Here is a 22,690-nt window from a genome sequence, read left to right on the forward strand (position 1 = left end):
TGCTAGGCTATTTCAGGGGGCAGTTAAGAGTCAACCACATCACTATGGGTCTGAAGTCATATGTACATCAGATTTCCTTCCCTCAAGCCCATTAGTGAATCAGAGATGTTTTTGCGACAATCGATAGTAGTTTGGTGGGGTGGAATCTCCTCAGCCCTTTCTCAATGTCAAGATTAACTAGTCATATTTTCCAACCATGTTCTGGAAATTGAGATGAGATTCTCACTAATGAGCAGTAAGAGATCTATTAACAGCAACTATTGCTCATAATCATCCTCATTCCTTCCCAATTTTGGCTCCTTAAACCAGACACTGAGAATTCTTGACATGAAAGTCTGACCTGTACCTGGCAAGTCCAGCTCCCTGCTTACTCCTCCCAAACTCCATCTTGAACACTCAGCTCAAAAATTTCAAACATGCTCCAGTGCAATGACCAAACACACTCTATGTCCATGGACGCTGGTATCTAACATGTGCCAGCCTTGCTGCATCATGATGGCACATCTTTGATTCACATATGGTCTGGTTCTGCACTGCTATGCTGCACTTTGAACTGAACTGGCACATCGCATTGAAAGCTGCTACAAGGACACTTTGTACACTGGGGATACATACCCAGCTGACACACTGGATCAGGCTGCATCTCAGGACTGCTCATTCACTCCCTTAGTGCACACTCATTTGGTGGCTACCTGGGTACTCTCAACATCCCGGTCTTGTCTTTTTGCCACTTTGGTCCCCCACCACAGTCAGACCTTACAGGCGTACATTACATCTCTATACCTTACCTTTTAGTGCAGCCACAGAGCCAGTGTTGAGGTTCTCAGTACTCACCAGTCAAGCAGGTTGAACATGGTGCTGTATGACATTTTACTCTGACAATCTGACACCTACAGCATGTGGCAGCTGCCTACACAGCAAACACACAACAGGAGCATCAACCAAATGGCCATGTCTCAAAGTCAAAGGGCAGTAGTCTTTAGTTAAGTCTAGGGGATCTGCTGTCAGTCAGGGGGTTCTGCTCTACAGTCAATCAAGGACAGTTGTCTATTTGGGGCTCAGGGTCAGACACACCAACTAACTACATGGAGTTGTTCAGTGGTATGGTCAGTCATCAATCAAGCTGTCTATCTACATTGGTCAGGGGGATGGTCCATAGTCAGTCCTGGGGATCTGTGCAATGAAGGTCGGGATGGGAAGAATCAGGGAACATTGTTTCTCCCACCTTCCTATCACAACAATGCTGCAGATTGGAGACTGCAACCTGTGGGGCTGAGGGGAAAACGATAATGGGTGTGGACAATTTGACATATAAATGGGGCAGTCACAGTGAGGCAGCAGTGGCTCAATGGTTAGCACTGTAGCTTCACAGCACCAGGGACCCGGGTTCAATTCCCGCCTCGGACAACTGCCTGTGTGGAGTTTGCACATTCTCCCAGTGTCTGCGTGGGTTTCCTCTGGGTGCTCTGGTTTCCTCCCACAGTCCAAAGATTTGCAGGTCAGGTGAATTGGGCATGCTAAATTTCCCATAGTGTTGGGTGCAGGGGAAATGTAGGGGAATGGGTCTGGGTGGGTTGGTCTTCAGAGGGTCAGTGTGGACTTGTTGGGCCGAAGGGCCTGTTTCCACACTGCAGCTAATCTAATCAGTCGGTTGGGAAAACATGGCGTTCTGTGAGGGTGGGGTGGGGGGTGGGGGGGTCGGTCTTATAGGCAATCACCAGCACCATGGCCTTGATGTGAGGAATGTACATTACAAATGGTGGGCAGGGCTAAACCACAGGGATGGGGTTCAGGGTGTAAGGTTGAGAATTGCAGTCATAACCATGAGGTGGGTCAGAATATTTGATGGATCAGTCATGATGGGCTGTCAAACGATTGCCAAGTAGAAAGGCACCAGGAGGTTTAGTGGTGGGCCTCCTGAGGAGACCAAGCCTGGGGCTTGGTGCGTAGTGAATGGAAAATGGCTGCAACAGGAGAGGGCACAGACAGTGCTTTTTCTCTAAGCCACAACATGGACTCTATTTGTGAGCAACATCTTATCAAGGGGCAATTGCATCAACATGTATGTGAAGAGCACAAGTTCAAGTAATTTGTAAACATACGACTGTGTAATTGAAATACACATAACGTACAACTGTATGGAAAGCTGGTCATGAGCAAACTCGACTATGTCATTGAACTTTGCAAATTGAACATAGGCTTCCATGTGAGGCTGAACTAATTCCAGGAGGCCCAGGGTCTATGGTCCTCAAGCCATTTCCTCCAGGTGCAGTCAAAGTTCGCCTCGCCACAGACTGAGGATATCCTGGAACACACCACAGAACTGTGCCAACTACAGAGGGTCCTGCAACCAAGGGATGTGGTCCTCCTATCCTGATCCCAAAGTGACAGCTGAACTAAATGTTTATGCAACTGACTGTTTCCAAAAATCCACTGGGGACCTGTGTAGGATCTCTCCATTTTTGGCTTATAAATATATCACGGCTGATATCAATCTCAGGTCTGATTAAGTGTCATCATCAGCCTGAAACACCAACTCTGCCTTTACACGGGTGCTGCCACCTCCTGAGTATTTCCAGCATCATCTGTTTTTAATTCAGATTTCCAGCATCTGAGGTATTTTATCTTTAGATCCAGGAAAGAGTAGATTGGATTATGACTTGAGTTTTGAGGTTTGCCTTTGCTGAACCTTCAGCCCTGGTTTGAACCTAATGCTATGGGCTGGGTCAACACCCATTTTATATTCTTCCTGATATTAGTCTCCATTGACTTCAAATTATTTAGCGTATTAAATAAAAATCTCACCTTAAGCTGCCTTGCAAATTAGGTTATTCCATCCTGAATTTAATGACAAATACCTCAACATCATAGACTTAAGAGTCTAATTTTATTAAACTCTTACTTAAATGTTAAACATTTTCTGACAGTCAATTCAATAGCCAGACTATCCAGTCCTAATCAGGATGTAAAAGGGAAACCAAAATTTATGTTGACCTACTCTCAGGTCTCCATCAATGTTGTCATGGAAATGATAGGCAACAGTGCTAGGAGTAATCTCCTTTTTAATTTTCTGTGTCCCTTGTGGACATGTTTGATTTTTGTACAGCACCTTCTCCCAGTGATGACAGGACCAACTGAAGCCTGGAAACTCATTGTAAAACAAGTTCCAAACTAGGGTACAGCACATGGATAATCTAACACTTGTAAAATATTTGAGCATCTGTAGCTTACATTTAAGTGCAATTCTACTGCTTTCAATTGTAGATGATAGAGAAAGTTGGCTTTACAACATTGGGCAATTAGCCCAAACGATTCCTTTACACAAATGAAGAACTTATCAAATGTAAATGTTTTCATGCATGTGGACACAACGTATTCAAAGTCTTTGCTTTTCATTTCTAGTTGAAGTTCCCAAGCCAAATTTATCCAGAACTGTTCACAAAGCTATATGCCATGCTGCACCAATAATATACAAAGTGTCTGCACTGGTGAAATCAGCGGCATATGAACTTAATTGATGCTGCCCAGCAGGTAGTCAACAGTAATAGGATTTGACGCAAGTATCACAAACAATTGCCAAAAAATGACAATTACTGCATAACCTTCTTCAATAAACAAAGTGGTATTAAGCCAGATCAAAATGTGCAATATGATTTGGCTGGTTGACATTTACAATGCCCATATTAGTAACAAGGTCTGCCAGAGTTTGCAACCGGTGATTACTGAGGGGCCTTGCTGGGTGACAGTAGGGACCCGTCATGCAAATTTCTTAAATATGCCAATGCTGCTAGCATCCTGCAATATTATTCCCCACAATTTGCAATAATTATTTTCCATTTCCTCTGTTTTTATGCCATTACAAGAAAGATTATTAACACATTTTAAAACATTTATAAATTGTATTAACTTGTCTCTGATAAACAAGATTAGTTGGTTCTTTCTCTTAATGCATGTTACACTTTAGATGAAACTAGTCACCCAAAAATGCAAACAATTAAACAACTTAAATCAAAACTACGGTATGTTGTATTCTAAAGAATAAGAAGTTTCCATGGGATGGACTCATTATCTGTGGTTAACTACAGGCATTAAAAATAGGATAAAACCTAAAGAAAAACCATAATCTTTGAAGTCAAGCAGCAGGGCAGAAGATTGGACAGAATCTTTAAAAAAAAAACAAGGAACTACTAAAAAGGAGGGAAAGAACTGAGAGGATAAGGGAAAGCTCAATAGAAATATAAAAATAGATAGTAACCGTTTCAATAAATATTTTAAATAAAGCTAAAAAAAACTGAGCAATGAATTTGGATGATTAATAATTGGAAAATAAAAGGAGGTGGCCAATGAATTGAACAGGTATTTTGCATCAGTCTTTACAAAAGATTTTAAAAAGACATGACAGACAATTTTTATTTTACAAGAAGACTATTTCATGTGTGGAATGAACTTCCAGAGGAGGTGGTGAATGCTGATACAATTACAATATTTAAAAGACATTTTGAGAAGTACATGAATAACAAATGCTTGGAGTGATAAAGAGCAAGGTGGGACTAGTTTAGTTTGGGACTATGGTTAACATGGACAGGTTGGACAGAAGGGTCTGTTTCCATGTTGTATGACTCAATGCAAGAGGATACAAGTAATATCCCAGAATCAGCATTGAATCACAGAGTGGGAGTGAGGAAGGAATTCAGGAAAATCACAAGCAACAGGGAAGTGGTACTGGGTAAATTGTTAAAGCTATGGGCTGACATGTGCCTGGGTCCAAATGGGCTTCATCCTGGGGTCTTAACGTAAGTGGTTAATGAGATAGTTGATGCATGGGTTTTAACTTTCTAAAGCTCCTTGATTCTGAGAAATATCCATGAGTTTGGAAGAAAATAAATGTAATTATTTTGTCCTAAAGGGAGGGAAACAGAAAGCTGAAATCTACAGGCCTATTAGTTTAACATCTGTCATAGGGAAAGTCTTGGAGCTATTATTAATGAACTTACAGCAGGGGCCTTGGATATGTTCAAGGTAATTAGGCAGTGTCAACGTAACTTTGTGAAAGGGAAATCATGCTTGACCAAACTACCTGAGTTCTTGTGCTGTGATTAAGGGGGAACTGTGGATGTGGTGTACTTAGTTTTTCAGAGGCATTTGATGGTGTCACATTAAAAGGTTATTGTGGAAGATAAAAGTTGCAGGAGTAGAAGATTGCTGGCTAACAGGAAACAGAGTAGATATAAATGGGTCTTATTGAGATTGATAAGATGTAGCAAGTGGTGGGCCACAGGGATTGGTGCCCCATCCAGGGAACTCATACTCAATGAGATCCACCTCGCCAATCTCGTTTCAATCACAGCATCCCTCCCTGACTAAGTCGGAGGATGTAGGCCTGTTACTTTTCTTGTAGCTTCTCCTGGGACATTTTCACAGCATGTCCGGTTCCTCTGACTCGGATACAGGTGAAGTATACTGAACCTTAGCCCATCTCTTGCACCTGGAGTGTCTCGGAAGAAATTCCTCCTCTTCATGTGCTAACAGTATTGAGGCTGCGACATTGGCCGCATCCATCTTGGACTCCGAGGTTTCTTTGACACTAGACGGAGGGGAGAACCCAAGGTTTCTGACTGCCTTGCTGGCTGTTCTGAGGGGCTGGGTATGTTTTGCTTCTGCTTCGTTTGCAGAGCAGCGGCTTTCACGTGATCCACGTGTTTGTTCAGGACTGCCTCACCTGTCTGAACTAAGTCAGTCATGGGACCCGACCTCGTCTTGTACCCAAGCAGGGCCACTCCCATGGTTTTCATATCAAACTTCATCGCCTGAAGCAACCTGACTCTCACTGAGAGGCAGCATGTGGCTGGCATTAGCGTTTCTGATGCTGTTTCACCCTCCTCACCAGGTCTGAAAATAACAGATTTAACCTGGTGCAAAGATCTCACTCCATTAGCAACTCTGCTGGAGCTATCCCTGTAGTTGCATGAGGGATGGTCCGATAATCAAATAGGAATCCAGACAGTTTGGTCTCAAGTGAAGATGTAGGGTGTTTCTTTCAGCCTGCTTTTTCCAGCAGACCACTGGATGATGGATGGTATGGAGCTGCCATTCAACTTTAGGAAATAATTGAAATCCCTGTTGGTAAATGACGTCCAGTTGTCTGTGACCAATACCTCCAGGAGTCCGTGTATTGCAAAAGATGCTCGCAGCCTTTCAATTGTCATCCCTGAGTTTGCTGAATGAACTCTATGTATGTCCAATCACTTTGAATTGGCAGGAACATAGAGCCCATGAAAGGACCAGCATAGTTGACATGTAAGTGAGCCCAGGGTTTACCCAGCCATTCCTACGAATGTGGGAGCACTGCTAGCAGTGATTATTGTCCAAGAATAGAATCCCAATAGGGAGTCCTTGATGGCACTCTGGGCACTGCCCCACCAATGTGGTCATGTTGGCATCCAATCCAAGCCACCAGACATAACTTCTCACCAACATCTTCATTTTGGACACCCTTGGGTGACTCTGATGGAGTTCAACCAGTATCTGACAGCAAACTTTGCTCGGGACAATCACTCTTGCTCCCCAAAATAAAATGCCGTCCTCTATGGTGATCTGGTTCCCATGGGTCCAGAAAGGTTTCAGTTCTGGTCATGACAGCCCTCTTGTTTCCTCCATCACCATCAGCTGTTTCAGTTTTGCCAGGACTCTGATTGGACTGTTAACCTGGGCCAATCAGGGAACTCATACTGAATAAGATCCACCTGGCCAACATCGTTCAACTCACTACAAGGTGAGAGTTCAAGGATCTGGCAAATGGAGTATTACGCGGGAAGTGTGAAATTATCCATTTTGGTGGAGAAAATAAAGTGGTGTCATGGACAAAGGAGGAATGGGACTGAATTTCAATTGCAGCAAACTTTGTTTTGACCGGGATTCTTGATAAACCAGCAGAAAGTATATACCTCAAATACTGTGATGTCTGAGTATTTATGCTGTAAATAAAGTATAACAGTGTGTATATCTTCTGTTTTCAATTTCTATTACTTAATATGTATTTTTACATTGAGTTTGGGTAGTGACCAAGGCCCAACCATCTTCAGCTGCTTCATCAAAGGACTTTGTGATGGAGGGAGGGTCAAAGTGGGGATGTTCACCGATGATTGCACAATGTTCAGCACCATTTGCGACTCCTCAGGTACTGAAGCAGTCAGTGTCCAAATGCTACAAGATCTGGACCAAACCCAGGCTTGGGCTAACAAGTGGCAAGTAACATTCACGCCACGCAAATGCCAGGCTATGACCATCACCAATAAAAGAATCTAATCCCTGCCCCTTGACATTCTGATTAGCATCACTGAATCCCTGACTAGCAATCCTGGGGGTGATCACTGACCAGAAACTCAACTGGATTCACTACATAAACAATGGCTATAAGAAAAAGTCAGAGGCTAGGAATATTGCAGCGAGTAATACATTTCCTGACTCCCTAAAGCCTGTTAGGCAAAAGAGAAGACTGCAGATTAGAGTCGAGAGTGTGGTGCTGGAAAAGCCCACAGCAGGTCAGGCAGCATCCGAGGAGCAGGAAAATCGACGCTTCGGGCAAAGGCCCATCATCTGGAATGGGCTGGGAGCCTCGAGGTAGAGAGATAAATGGGAGGGAGTGGGGCTGTGGGGAAGGTAGCTGACACTACAATAGGTGAATGGAGGTGGGGGTAATGGTGATCGGTCAGAGAGGAGGGTGGAGAGGAAGGAAGATGGACACGTCATGAGTGCGGCACTGAGCTGTAAGGTTGGAACTGAGATAAATGGGGGAGGGGGGTGGAGAAATGAGGAAACTGGTAAAATCTACATTGATGCCATGGGGTTGGAGGGTCCCAAGGCAGAAGATTGAGGCGTGCTTCTTCCAGGCATCGGGTGGTAAGGGAGAGGCAATGGAGGAGGACCAGGACTTGCATGTCCTTGGTGGAGTGGAAGGGGAAGTTGAAATGTTTGGCCATAGGGCGGTGGGGTTGGTTGGTGCGGGTGTCCCAGAAATGTTCTCTGAAGTGCTCTACCAGTAGGCATCTTAACTCCACAACGTAGCGTCGAGGAGACTGCATCGAGAGCAACGGATGCAATAAATGACGTGTGGAAGTGCAGGTGAAACTTTGATGGATGTGGAAGGCTCCTTTGAGACCTTGGACGGAGGTGAGGGCTCAGGTTTTGCAATTCCTGCGGTGGCAGAGGAAGGTGTTGGGAGGGGAGACGTTTGTTGGGGGGAGGGGGGCATAGGCCTGACGAGGCAGTCGTGGAGGGAATGGTCTTTATGGAAAGCAGATAGGAATGCGGAGGGAAATATATCTCTGATGGTGGGGTCCATTTGTAGGTGGCAGAAATGGCCAAGGATGATGTGATGTACACGGAGGTTGGTGGGGTGGAAGGTGAGGACCAGGGACGCTCTGTCCTTGTTGAGGTTGGAGGGGTAGAGTTCGAGGGCGGAGGTGCAGGAAGTGGATGAGATGCACTGGAGGGATCATCAACCATGTGGGAGAGAAAATTGCGATATTTAAAATAGGAGGCCATCTCGTTTGTTCTGTGATGGAACAGGTCCTCCTGGGAGCTGATGTAGTGGAGGCAGAGGAATTGAGAATAAGGGATAGTATTTTTACAGGAGGCAGGGTGGGAGGTGGTGTAATCCAGGTAGCTATGGGAGTCGGTGGCTTTGTAGAAATTGTCAGTGTTAAATTGGTCACCATTGGACATGGAGGTGTCCAGGAAGAGGAGAGAGCTATCCGAGGTAGTCCAGGTGAATTTAAGGTCAGCGTGGAATGTGTTGGTGAAGTTCATGAACTGTTCAACATCCTTGTGAGAGCACGAGGTGGTGCTGATGCAGTCATCAATGTAGCGGAGGAAAGGGTGGAGACTGGTGCCAATGTAACTACGGAAGATGGACTGTTCTACGTAGCTGACGAAGAGACAGGCATAGCTGGGGCCCATGGCTACTCCTTTCATTGGGAGGAAGTGGGAGGATTCGAAGGAGAGATTATTGAGGGCGAGGACCAGTTCATCCAAACGAATGAGAGTGTCAGTCGAAGGGTGCTGGTGGGCATATCGGGAGAGGAAGAAACAGAGGGCTTAGAGGCCCTGGTCAGAGCGGATGGAGGCGTATAGGGACTGGATGTCCATGGTGAACATGAGGCACTGGGTGCCAGGGAAACAAAAGTCTTGGAGGTGGTGAAGGACGTGGATGGTGTCCCGAATGTATGTGGGGAGTTTCTGGACTGGGGGGGAATAGGACAGTATTGAGGTATGTGGAGGTGCATTCAGTGGGGCAGGAGCAGGCTGAGACAATGGGTCGGCAGGGGGAGTCAGGCTTGTGGACCTTGGGTTGGAGGTAGAACTGGGCGGTGCGGGGTTCCTGAACTATGAGGTTGGAAGCGATGGGTGGGAGATGCCCTGAGGTGAGGAGGTTGTGTACGGTCTGGGAGATGATGGTTTGGTAGCGGTAGGAGGTAGCGGTCAAGGGGTCGGTAGGAGGAGGTGTCTTCAAGTTGGCGCCTAGACACTTAAGCATCATATACATCCTATGCCATTCCCACCACCTACAAACAGACCCCACCACCAGAGATATATTTCCCTCCCCACCCCTACCTGCTTTCTGTAAAGACCATTCCCTCCGCAACTACCTGGTCAGGTCCACGTCCCCCCAACAACCCACCATCCCCTCTCAGCATCTTCCCCTGCCACCACAGGAATTGCAAAACCTGTGCCCACACCTCCCTCCTTACTTCCGTCCAAGGCCCCAAAGGAGCCTTCCACATCCATCTTACCCTAGTTCTAACCTTCCAGCTCAGCACCACCCTCATGACCTGCTCATCCCCCCGCCCGACCTATCACCATTACCTCCACCTCCATCCACCTATCGCACTCTCAGCTACCTTTCTCCCCCCCCCAACCTCAGAGGCTCTTAGCCTCATTCTTGTTGAAGGGCTTTTGCCCGAAACCTCAATTTTCCTGCTCCTCGGATGCTGCCTGACCTGCTGTGCTTTTCCAGCACCACACTCTCATCTCCAAAGCCTGTCTACCATCTACAAGACACAAGTCAAGAGTGTGATGGATACTCCCCACTTGCCTGCATTATTGCAACTCCAACACTCGAGAAGCTCAACACCATCCAGGACAAAGCAGCCCGCTTGATTGGCACCACATTCACACTCCCTCCACCATCAATGCTCAGTAGCAGCAGTGTGCACTATCTACAAGATGCACTGCAGAAATTCACCAAGGATTGGCAGACAGCGCCTTCCAAATCCATGACCACTTCCATCTCGAAGGACAAGTGCAGCAGATAAGTGGGAACACCATCGATCTTCAAGTTCTCTTCCATGCCACTCCATCTTGACTTGGAAATGTATCACCATTCCTTCACTATCGCTGGGTCCAAATCCTGGAATTCCCTCTATAATGGCACTGTGGGTCAACCCACAGTAGGTGGACTGTAGGGGTTCAGGAAGGCAGTTCAGCACCACCTTCTCAAGGGCGAATAGGGATGCAATAAATGCTGGCCCAGCTAGCGATGCCCACATCACACAAATGAATACATTTAAAAAAAAGGACATTTGTGAACCAGATGGATTTTTACAATAATCAGTAATGGTTACATTGTCACCATCAGGCCAGATTCTTATTGCATTCAAATTTCATCATCTGCCAAAGTGGTATTCGAACCCCATAACATTGACCAGTGACATTACCATTGTGCCACTGCATCTGCAAATTACTTTGCTCAGTAAATTATTCACACTTGCTTCATATCTCAACATTTATTTTCAAATTCATATTTAATATTATGGCAAGCCCTATTTATCCAAATTCTTCTCATTGGCCCCTTGAGAGAGAAAAAGATTAAAATGTAGCCCCTCACATGAAAAAGTTGAACAACCCTGCTCTGTTCCTTTTTCCCCTCATTAACTTATGGTAAGTGGGACCATCCAGCTGTCCCAGAGAAATCTAGAATTTCAAACTAATTATGAGGAAAACATTGATTTCAAAGATGACTAAACTTAAGGTGTCAGATAACATAGCAATAATTTAATGAAAGATGCAGCAACTGATTGAAGGCAAATGAATTAATCCCAACACATATTTTCGCCCTAATTATATGCTGAGAATTTTGAGAAGTCTTTTGCAAAGACATTAATTTTTAAAAATTTGAATTATTCTAATGTAATTTTAAATTTATTTTTGCACTAGTCAAGGTGTGGGATAGAGCTAGAGATGGAATGCTTTGCTGTCTCTTTGTATTAAGAGGAATTGCTTCCAGGCAGAAATAGCAATTTCAGATGCAGGTTAAAATTCTTACTCATTCCAACCCTGCCTTTACTCTCACTCAAATACCTGCCCAGAGGCCGGTAACCCATCATCAGGTCAGCTTTTATTTATAGACAGAGGGTCCTTAATATTGTTCCAGCTCCCTCAGAGCCAGTTCTCAGAGTGAACAGAACCTCTGACACTCTTGTTTATACCTGTCAGCCAGGGCTCCCTGATTGGAACAGATTGACAGCCCAATCAGGGCTCTCATATTTTGTGAAGTCCATCTGGTCGACCTCATTACAGTTAGTACAATAGCCTCACAACATAGAAAACAAGAGCAGGAGTAGGCTATCCAGCCCTTAAGCCGGTTCCACCATTCAATATGATCATGGCTGATCATCCAATGCAGAGCCCTGTTCCTGCTTTCTTCCTTTACACTTTGCAATATCCTCTGTTCCACACTTGCTAATGGTTAATGGTAAACTAGAGGCTTTGTATGCTTCACAGTCTAAGTGGGGCAAGGAACGAAAGAACATAGCAGAGTAAAGGAGTAAATTTCTCAATTTATCAATCATATTTGATGGCCATGATCAAATTTTGGATAAATTGGTTGATTTCAGCCAACATAAACATTTATTTCACATTTTTTAAGCTGTTAAATCAGCAGATAACTGGCATAAAAAATGGGACGTATTTTGTCCACCTCGAAATACACAGATCTGAGTCAAATGATGCAATGTAGATTTAACAAAGTGGACAAGAACAGTTTGGAGTATGTAGAGGTCCGGTTAGGTTACTGAGCCAAAGTGCAAGGTACCCTGACGAATATTTCATTCGCGGCCTCCAAACCAATTCAAGTGGCACCTCACATACTCACATTAGGGAATTCACTTCCTAAATGGCATTGTGGATCTACCTACAGCAGTGTTTCAAGAAGGCAGCCCATCACCACCTTCTCAAGGGCAACTAGGGACAGACAGACAATGAATGCTGGCCTAGCCAGTGTTGCTCACATTCCATGAGTGAATAAAGAAAATGCAAAAACTTACCAGCGACAAGTCAGCTATTCGTATCATGAAGAAAAGGCAAACATATGTTGATGGAAGAAGTTATATGTTCACTTTTTTAAAAACCTATTGAAATTGATAATATAAAGTTAATTACTGAAATAAATAAGATACACAATGAAGTAAATGGCTTTGTTTCTGTTAATCATTCTCTTACAACTGTTAAAATATAATAATGATGAATTCTGCATTTTTAAACTAAGAATGATAAACTGATCAATATTCTCAACATTGATGTTCATTCGGGGAATAAGGGGTTCAACTAGATGACGAAAAAGGGCAGGCAGTCAGGAATATCAAAATTGACATCATTGGTTTCATTCAGTACCATTTTTTGAACAGTTTCTACTGGTTTTGAGGTCTCCAGAGTTTTTCTTCTCTTCTATAATAACTGCTTAAGTGCTGATCAGTGGCAAATGGAATTCAATCCAGATAAGTGAGGTGATGCACTTGGGCAGGACAAACAAGGCAAGGGAATATATGATGAACAGTAGAACCCTGGGAAGCACCGAGGATCACAAGGACCTTGGTATGCGTGTCCACTAGTCAGTTAAGGGAGTGGGGCAGGTGAATAATGTAGCTAAGGCGGCAGTTTTGGTACTTGCCTTAATTAGCTGAGGCATAGAGTTTAAGAGCAGGAAAGTGATTTTGGAATTGTATAAAATGTTGGTCAAGCCACAGCTGGATTATTGCAGTTCTGGAATCCACATTACAGGAAGGATGTGATCACACTGGAGAGGGCGCAAGAGAGATTCACCAGAATGTTGCCTGGGCTGGAGAGTTTCAGTTATGAAGAGTGATTGGACAGACCAGGGTTGTTTTCCTTACAGAGGAAATTGGGAGGGGGCTTGGTTGACATATATCAGATTATGAGGAGCATAGATAGGGTAGACTGGAAGAAACATTTCCTCTTGATGAGGGATCAATGAATTGGGGCGGGGGAAGAGATTTAAGGTAAGGGGCAGACAGCTTAGAGGGGATATGAGGATTTCTTTTTCACCCAGAGGATGGTGAGTCTAGAATTCGCTACCTGTAAGGGTTGTACAGGCAGAAACCTTCATAATATTTAAGAAATATTTAGACGCGCGCTTGCAATGCCAAAGCAGAGAAGACTATGGGCCAAGTGCTGGGAAATGGGATGGTTATTTTTGATCAGCGCAGGCTTGACGGATTAGAGAGCCTTTCTTCAGATATAATGATATCAGTCAAACACAGAACATTTAATGTCAAAATCATAGTAGATTTAATTAGACTGCCATTTTGATATTTCTTGGTTCAACTGCTTTCCTTACAACTTATCACCAATAAAACTTTAACCCATTCAATAAAAGAGTCCATTGCAAAGAGAAATATCAGCATTCTTCTGGTTAGTGTGCCTCTATTTGGAATCAAAAGTGTCAGTTTTAAGAAAAAAAACATTAAAAAGATCCATTAAAAGCATAGGAGTTTACTTGATATACATTTTACCCACTTATAAACCAAAATGCCAATTCAACCACACAAACTCATGCATACACATATGTCCCATCTAATACTCCCCAAAAGGCTTTGGTGATGCATCAATGATGCCCCTCAGATTGAAGTTGACATTAGATTAAAAAAAGTCCATAATTTATCTTAAGGCAAAGTGTAAATGCATTACGCTGCAGGGTGCTCTAACACAGCAACCTTCCACTAATCCACATGACCTTTCCATTCAGCTTTCATTTAACGGTAGGTGGAAGAGCTAAAATTTAAATGAGCTAAAAGTTAAATCTGCAAAATCATTCAATTCAGTCAGTGGTGTGCACGCCTTATGGCAACAATTTTATGTGTTGAGCTCATTTCATGTGCGAATGAACATTTCAGCAAAATACCCTTTCCTTATTAAAAAAAAAATCAGTTTCTAATGATTTCTTTGCCCAATTAAAAAAAAAAGTGTTGACATGCTCGTGAATGTCACATTTTTGTGTCCCTCAGGCTTGGCAGCTTTAATTTAATGAAGATATATGTCATTCAAAGTATTCAGCTGTATCAAAGCTGATATAAGACAAATGGAAACACTTGCATGATGTAAAGAGTGAATGGCACTATTTTCATCAATGTTTGTGTAACAAAATTGATATGACTAAAGTGTCGAAATAATGGATTTTTCAATGAATTTGCCTAAATTAATTTTCCCTTGGCTGAAAAATGTCACTTGAACTTTAATTGGGCAAAATGATACAGGTGAGGGGAAGAAATTTAGAGAAAAGGTCAAGACAATAGAGCAGGATAGTGAAATAACAATGATCACCAGAACGTGGCAGGAAAGGACAGATTGTACAAATGCACAATGAAGTTGGATCAGAGAAGGGATAAATGCTAAAAAGAGAGAGAATTAAAGGCTCTTTATCTGGATGTATGTAGCATTTGTAATAAGAAAGATGAATTGATAACAAATAGAAATGACTGGGTTTGATATAACAGCCATTACTGAGACATGGTTGCAAGGTGACCCAGGCTGGGTAACTGGATTTCCAAGGGTAATTGACAATTCGAAAGGAAAGAAGGAAAAATAGGTAGAGTAGCTCTGTTAATTGTCACACTCATACAATAAGGACGTGCAGAGACAAATCCAAAATGGACACTTTACTTTAAAACACTGGAGTGTGTACCCCATGCAGGAGGGGGTGCACCTTGTAGAGTCATAGAGATGTACAGCATAGAAACAGACCCTTCGGTCCAACCTGTCCACGCCGACCAGATATCCCAACCCAATCTAGTCCCACCTGCCAGCACCCGGCCCATAGCCCTCCAAACCCTCCCTATTCATATACCCATCCAAATGCCTCTTAAATGTTGCAATTGTACCAGCTTCCACCACTTCCTCTGGCAGCTCATTCCATACACATACCACCCTCTGCATGAAAAAGTTGCCCCTTAGGTCTCTCTTATATCTTTCCCCGCTCACCCTAAACTTATGCCGTCTAGTTCTGGACTCCCTGATCCCAGGGAAATGACTGTCTATTTATCCTATCCATGCCCCTCAATTTTGTAAACCTCGATAAGGTCACCCCTCAGCCTCCGACACTCCAGGGAAAACAGCCCCAGCCTATTCAACTTCTCCCTATAGCTCAAATCCTCCAACCCTGGCTACATCCTTGTAAATCTTTTCTGAACCCTTTCAAGTTTCACAACATCTTTCCGATAGGAAGGAGATCAGAATTGCACGCAATATTCCAACAGTGGCCTAACCAATGTCCTGTACAACCGCAACATGACCTCTCAACTCCTGCACTCAATACTCTGACCAATAAAGGAAAGCATACCAAATGCCTTCACTATCCTATCTACCTGCGACTCCACTTTCAAGGAGCTATGAACCTGCACTCTAAGGTTTGTTTGTTAGCAACACTCCCTAGGACCTTACCATTCAGTGTACAAGTCCTGCTAAGATTTGCTTTTCCAAAATGCAGCACCTCGCATTTATCTGAATTAAACTCCATCTGCCACTTCTCAGCCCATTGGCCCATCTGATCAAGATCCTGTTGTAATCTGAGGTAACCCTCTTCGCTGTCCACTACACCTCCAATTTTGGTGTCATCTGCAAACTTACTAACTGTACCTCTTATGCTCGCATCTAAATCATTTATGTAAATGACAAAAAGTAGAGGACCCAGCACCAATCCTTTTAAAATGCCGACTGTGATCCATTTGTCCATGTGCTGATGTACCCAAAAGTTGCAGCAAACAATAGGAACAGGGAGAGATTTGATAGGCCTTTTGGATGCAAAACTCTACAGTGAAATCACAAGGAGTCAAATTTAGATAACCTGAAACTCCTGTTATGACAAAGTTGTTAGCCATTCCCATTGGCAGAATAGGAAATCCAATAAAAGGATAACCCAGCTTATCTGGATTGGCTGAACTCATTGCCATATGACCGTGTTAACTAATTTGGGTAAGTTTGGACACATGAAAGCAAAATTACAGGCAAGTCTGTAGTGATGGCTGGAAAGTGGCTTCACATGTCTGGAATGAGAATGTGTCAAGGGATATATTTAACATGGATGAAACTGGACTGTTTTAGCATCTTTTGCCAGATTGCTTTTTCATCTTGAAAGATAAAGTGTTCTGGTGGGAAGTGAAGCAAGGACTGCATCCCTGCTGTAGTCTGCACCAACATGGATGGTATTAAAAAGCTGCTGCTGCTTGTGATAGGAAAGCCCAAAAAGCTATATTACTATATGAATGTCAGGCAACTAATCATGCTAGAAAAACTGCCTAGTTGACCCCCAGCATTAGGAAATGACTAAGTGTTGAAATAATGGATTTTGCAATGAAGTGGCCTAAATTAATTTTTCCTAGGCTGAAAAAATGTCATTAGAACTTTAACTAGGCAAAATGGTTCGGGTGATCGGAAACTCAGGCATTTACAAAGAAAGGCCAAAACAACATAACAGAATAATGAAGTAGTTTAGAAAAAAATCAATAGAAGAAAAGAAAGATTATTTCACTTCTGGCTCTGAAGAGTTTGATAAGTGGCCACCCACTTGACCATCTGTTTCCTGAGGTGAAGCTGCAAAGGCAGAAGAGATTTTGTATTGTAACATAAAACAAGGAGAACCTGTTTGAGTGCACTGATAACATGGCAGACTTGTCCAAAAACAGCACCCTAAGCAGAAAAGATTTAGGTTTTTCAGAGTTAATCCTCATTGAAAAACAATGTATTTTCCTGGACAAGAACAGGCCATTGCAAGGTGCAAACAAAGAACAAATTGAAAATTAAAGACATTTTTCACATATTTATTGCATCAGAATGATTTTGGTTTTTTCCCCACATAAAGCATGTCTGTAGACAAATTGAGTTACATGGGGCTTCCTCAGCTCTGCTTAACATGAATTTCTGGGTTGACTTGGTGATTTGGAATGGTCTTCCTGTTGTTGCATTTTATAATATATTCTGATCATAAGTGGATTTTTGTTATTTGACAGGGCTGTATATTGGGGACCAGCAGTTTTAATTTTTGGCAGAAGCCCTAGTTATGATTAAATAGCTATGATAGCCAATACAGACCAGTCTTTCTCATCTCATCTGGAATGAACAGTTATCCCTGTTGACTGGATTTGCTACCACAGTGAAAGGTATTGTAATTATTTATGCATCACAACTAACATTGAGTGATTCATTTGAAAAACAGTGCTTTGATAAAATATAAATAAAAGCAAAACACTGTAGACAAGAATTTTAAAAGAATATTCTAATTTTACATGAGTGAACAGTGCTCCACCTATTGGAGGCATTGACCACTGGCGCAGTCTCCAAACAAAACAAAATGGATGCTTTAAAACAAAATGAAGTTGAGGTGTCATGTGACCTAATCTTTCCTGTCAATGCACATATGAAACTAGACAAGATCCCTGAGCTATCCTTCATTTCTGGACAAGTCATTAAATGCAAACAAACATTCTAGTCACATTTTTGAGAGGTTGTTACAATGTAATAGACATTTCCTGCTGTGAATGGCTGCCCTTTTTCAAATAATTAAAAAAATTGCGTTCAAAATGGCGGTTGCAAATGTTTGTGAAAAAAAAATTCTATCATGGTGCTATGTGAAGGAATAAAACTTTAACCCTTTGGTTTGACAATGAAGTGGTGATCAGAAATTATTTTTGAGGACAATGGAAAGAAACACTCTGGTTGCAGTGATGGCAACAAGGTCACCCAGGTAGGCCGCATAGAATGAGTTTCCTGATTAGACCAGATTAACAGCTGCAAACGGGGAGCCCTGGCTGATGGATATAAAAAGAAGTGTCAGAGGTTCTGTTCACAGAGAGCTGGTGCTGAGGAAGCTGGTCCAGTGTCAAGTACCACACACACACACACACACACACGTAAATAAAGGATAACTTGGTGATAGGACACCAGCCTCCATGGAGTGATTTCAGTGCTCACCTCTATCTAAGGGCATCAACAGCATTGTCAACATCTGCTTTTTAAAATATTGTTTTAAAAATCCAGACGTGTTATCATATAGAATTGAATGGCTTTCGCACCACCATAGAGTCATAGGTGTACAGCACGAAAACAGACCCTTTGGTCCAACCCGCCCATGCCGATCAGATATCCCAACCCAATCTAGTCCCACCTGCCAGCACTCGGCCCACATCCCTCCAAACCCTTCCTATTCATATACCCATCCAAATGCCTCTTAAATGTTGCAATTGTACCAGCCCCCACCACATCCTCTGGCAGCTCATTCCATACACGTACCACCCTCTGCATTAAAAAGTTGCCCCTTAGGTCTCTTTTATATATCTTTCCACTCTCACCCTAAACCTGTGCCCTCTAGTTCTGGACTCCCCGACCCCATGGAAAAGACTTTGTCTATTTATCCTATCCATGCCCCCCAATTTTGTAAACCTCTATAAAGGTCACCCCTCAGCCTCCGACGCTCCAGGGAAAACATTCAGCCTCTCCCTATAGCTCAGATCCTCCAACCCTGGCTACATCCTTGTAAAGCTTTTCTGAACCCTTTCAAGTTTCACAACATCTTTTCGATAGGAAGGAGACCAGAATTGCACGCAATATCCCAACAGTGGCCTAACCAATGTCCTGTACAGCCGCAACATGACCTCCCAATTCCTGTGCTCAATACTCTGACCAATAAAGGAAAGCATACCAAACGCCTTCTTCACTATCCTATCTACCTGCGACTCCACTTTCAAGGAGCTATGAACCTGCACTCACCAGGACCTTACCATTAAGTGTATAAGTCCTGCTAGGATTTGCTCTCCAAAATGCAGCACCTCGCAACTATCTGAATTAAATTCCATCTGCCACGTCTCAGCGCATTGGCCCATCTGGTCAAGACCCCGTTGTAATCGGAGGTAACGTTTTTCGCTGTCCACTACATCTCCAATTTTGGTGTCACCTGCAAACTGTACCTCTTATGCTCACATCCAAATCATTTATAAATGATGAAAGGTAGGGGCCCCAGCAACAATCCTTGTGGCATTCCATTGGTCACAGGCCTCCGGTCTGAAAAACAACCCTCCACCACCGCCCTCTGTCTTCTACCTTTGAGCCAGTTCTGTATCCAAATGGTTAGTTCTCCCTGTATTCCATGAGATACAACCTTGCTAACCAGTCTCCCATTGGAAACCTTGTCGAACGCCTTATTGAAATCCATATAGATCACATTTACCATTCTGCCCTCATCAATCCTCTTTGTTACTTCAAAAAACTCAATCAAGTTTGTGAGACATGATTTCCCACACATAAAACCATGTTGACTATCCCTAATCAGTCTTTGCCTTTCCAAAGTCACCTGCCCTGCCTTATTTCCCAACAGGAGGTCAAGTTTTGCACCTTCTCTAGTAGGTACATCCACACACTCAGGATTCCCTCCAACAATTTGCCCACCACTGATGTCAAGCTCACTGGTCTATAGTTCCCTAGCTTGTCCTTACCACCTTTCTTAAAACAATGGCACCACGTTAGCCAACTTCCAGTCTTCTGGCACCTCACCTGTGACTAGATGATACAAGTATCTCAATATTGAGGCCCAGCAATCACCTGCCTAGCTTCCCACAGACTTCTAAGGTACACCTGATCAGGTCCTGGGGATTTATCCACTTTCATGTGTTTCAAGACATCCAGCACTTCCTCCTCTGTAATATGGACATTTTCAAGATGTCACCATCTATTTCTCTACATTCTATATCTTCCATGTCCTTCTTCACAGTAAACACCGATGCAAGATATTCATTTAGTATCTGCCCCATCTCCTGCAGTTCCAACCAAAGGCCGCCTTGCTGATCTTTGAGGGGCCCTATTCTTTCCCCAGTTACCCTTTTGTCCTTAAGGAGACTCCAAAAGGTTTTTACAAATACAGTAACTATTTGCTAAAGCTATCTCTTGTCCCCTTTTTGCCCTCCTGATTTCCCTCTTAAGTATACTCCTACTGCCTTTATACTCTTCTAAGGATTCACTCGATCTATCCTGTCTAAACCTGACATATGCTTCCTCCTTTTTCTTAACCAAACCCTCAATTTTAGCCATCCAGCATTCCCTATACATACCAGCCTTCCCTTTCACCCTAACAGGAATATACTTTCTCTGGATTCTCGTTATCTCATTTCTGAAGGCTTCCCATTTCCCAGCCGTCCCTTTACCTGCCAACATCTGCCCCCAATCAGCTTTTGAAAGTTCTTGCTTAATACCGTCAAAATTGGCCTTTCTCCAATTTAAACCTTCAACTTTAAGATATTATGTATCCTTTTACATCACTATTTTAAAACTAATAGAATTGTGGTCACTGGCCCCAAAATGCTCCCCCACTGACACCTCAGTCACCTGCCCTGCCTTATTTCCCAAGAGTAGGTCAAGTTTTGCACCTTCTCTAGTAGGTACATCCACATACTGAATCAGAAACTTTTCTTGTACCCACTTAAATTCCTCTCCATCTAAGCCCTTAACATTATTGCAGTCCCAGTCTATGTTTGGAAAGTTAAAATCCCCTATCATAACCACCCTATTATTCTTACAGATAACTGAGATTTCCTTACAAATTTGTTTCTCAATTTCCCTGATAGTACAATCCCAATCATCAGGTGACCATCCCTTTCTTATTTCTCAGTTCCACCCGAATAACTTCCCTGGATGTATTTCCGGGAATATTCTCCCTCAGCACAGCTGTAATACTATCCCTTATCAAAAACGCCACCCCCCCCCCAACCCCCTCCTTTCTTGCCTCCCTTTCTATCCTTCCTGGAGCATTTGTATCCTGGAACATTAAGCTGCCAGTCCTGCCCATCCCTGAGCCACGTTTCTGTAATTGCTATGATATCCCAGTCCCATGTTGCTAACCACGCCCTGTGTTCATCTGCCTTCCCTGATACGCCAACAGCATTGAAATAAATGCAGTTTAATTTATCAGTCCTGCCTTGTTCTGTGCTTTGTCCCTGCCTGCCCTGACTTTGACTCGTCTTTGTTCTCAAATGTACCAGTCTCAGATTGCAATCTTTCCTCACTATTTCCCACCCCCCACCTTCCACCCACTCTAAGGCAGCCCACCCCTACGTCCCTTCCAGCTCTCAGTCCTTCCCATGACCTGTCCGCCCTGACACACCTTCCGACCACCTCTAGGGCAGCCCGTCCCGATCACCCCTTCTCAGGGCGACCGGCATCAGAGTGGCCTACCCACCCTCCAGCTCTCATCTCAGGGTGACAGCTTTCAGGACGACCTATGAGCCTCCCAGCTCACACTAAGGCTTACCAGACCTAGGGACACAAGACAGTGCAGGTGATAAACACAACAAACTACATGACAATCAATTATCAACAAACAAATGGTCCGGAGTCTATTACCACAAACAGTTCTCTTCAAAATGTAGAGTCCATTCCCAGAATCAGAGTCCACTCCAGTATACAGTGCCTTGTCAGAAATGGGGTTCACTCCAAACTGCAGAGTCCGTTGCAAAAAAATGGAGTCCACAACTGAGGGCAGAGTCCACTCCTGAAGGCAGCAAACGCACACCTCACAGCACACACACACGCACACACACAGGTGTTCAGTCTCCACAGAGTCCTGGCCCATCCTTGGAAAACCAGGCCCACTCACAGAAACACAGCACATTGTAAAGGCACAGCCAATCCAACCCCGAAAGCAGGGCCAACCCTCACACCCGAGGACACAGCAAGTGCTCACCTCCCAGCACACCCACAGGTGCCCAGTCTCCACAGAGGCCCAGTTGCAGGGCTAGGCCTCCCCACAGGAACAGCCCTCACAAGGGCTCAGTCCAAACACCGAAACACAGTGAAGACATATACAAAAAACAAAAATAAACAGAGTGCAAGGGCTAAGCCCTGCCTCAAAATCAACATAGTCCTTTTCTCAAAGTTAAAGAGAAAAGAGTAGCACAGGCTGTAACCAGCCAGGGAAACAACAATCCCCCAACGAGAACTGGAGTTACACCTGAAACACATTGTGTGCGTCAGGCAGCCCAGAAATCAGTCCCCACCAAAGGAATACCAGTTAAGAAACTGGCTAAATAATTCAGTCAGTTCAGGAATCAGGTTTCCCCCCAAAAAAGCAGAACCTACAGCAGCAACACACAGTCAGTCCTCTAAACTGAGCAGATTCTGAATCTCCTGTTTTTTTTAATTTTATTAAACAATTCACAGCCTGATCTTCCACACATGTCATTTATTGTATTTGTTGCTGCCAATGTAGTCTCTCTACATTGGGGAGACAGGACGCCGATTCGCAGAGCACATCAGAGAACATCTCCGGGACACCCACACCAACCAACCCCACCGCCCCGTGGCCGAACACTTCAACTCACCTTTCTACTCCATCAAGGACATGCAGGTCCAGGGCCTC

The sequence above is a fragment of the Hemiscyllium ocellatum genome, chromosome X (assembly GCF_020745735.1).
Source record: "Hemiscyllium ocellatum isolate sHemOce1 chromosome X, sHemOce1.pat.X.cur, whole genome shotgun sequence".
Classification (NCBI taxonomy): Eukaryota; Metazoa; Chordata; class Chondrichthyes; order Orectolobiformes; family Hemiscylliidae; genus Hemiscyllium; species Hemiscyllium ocellatum.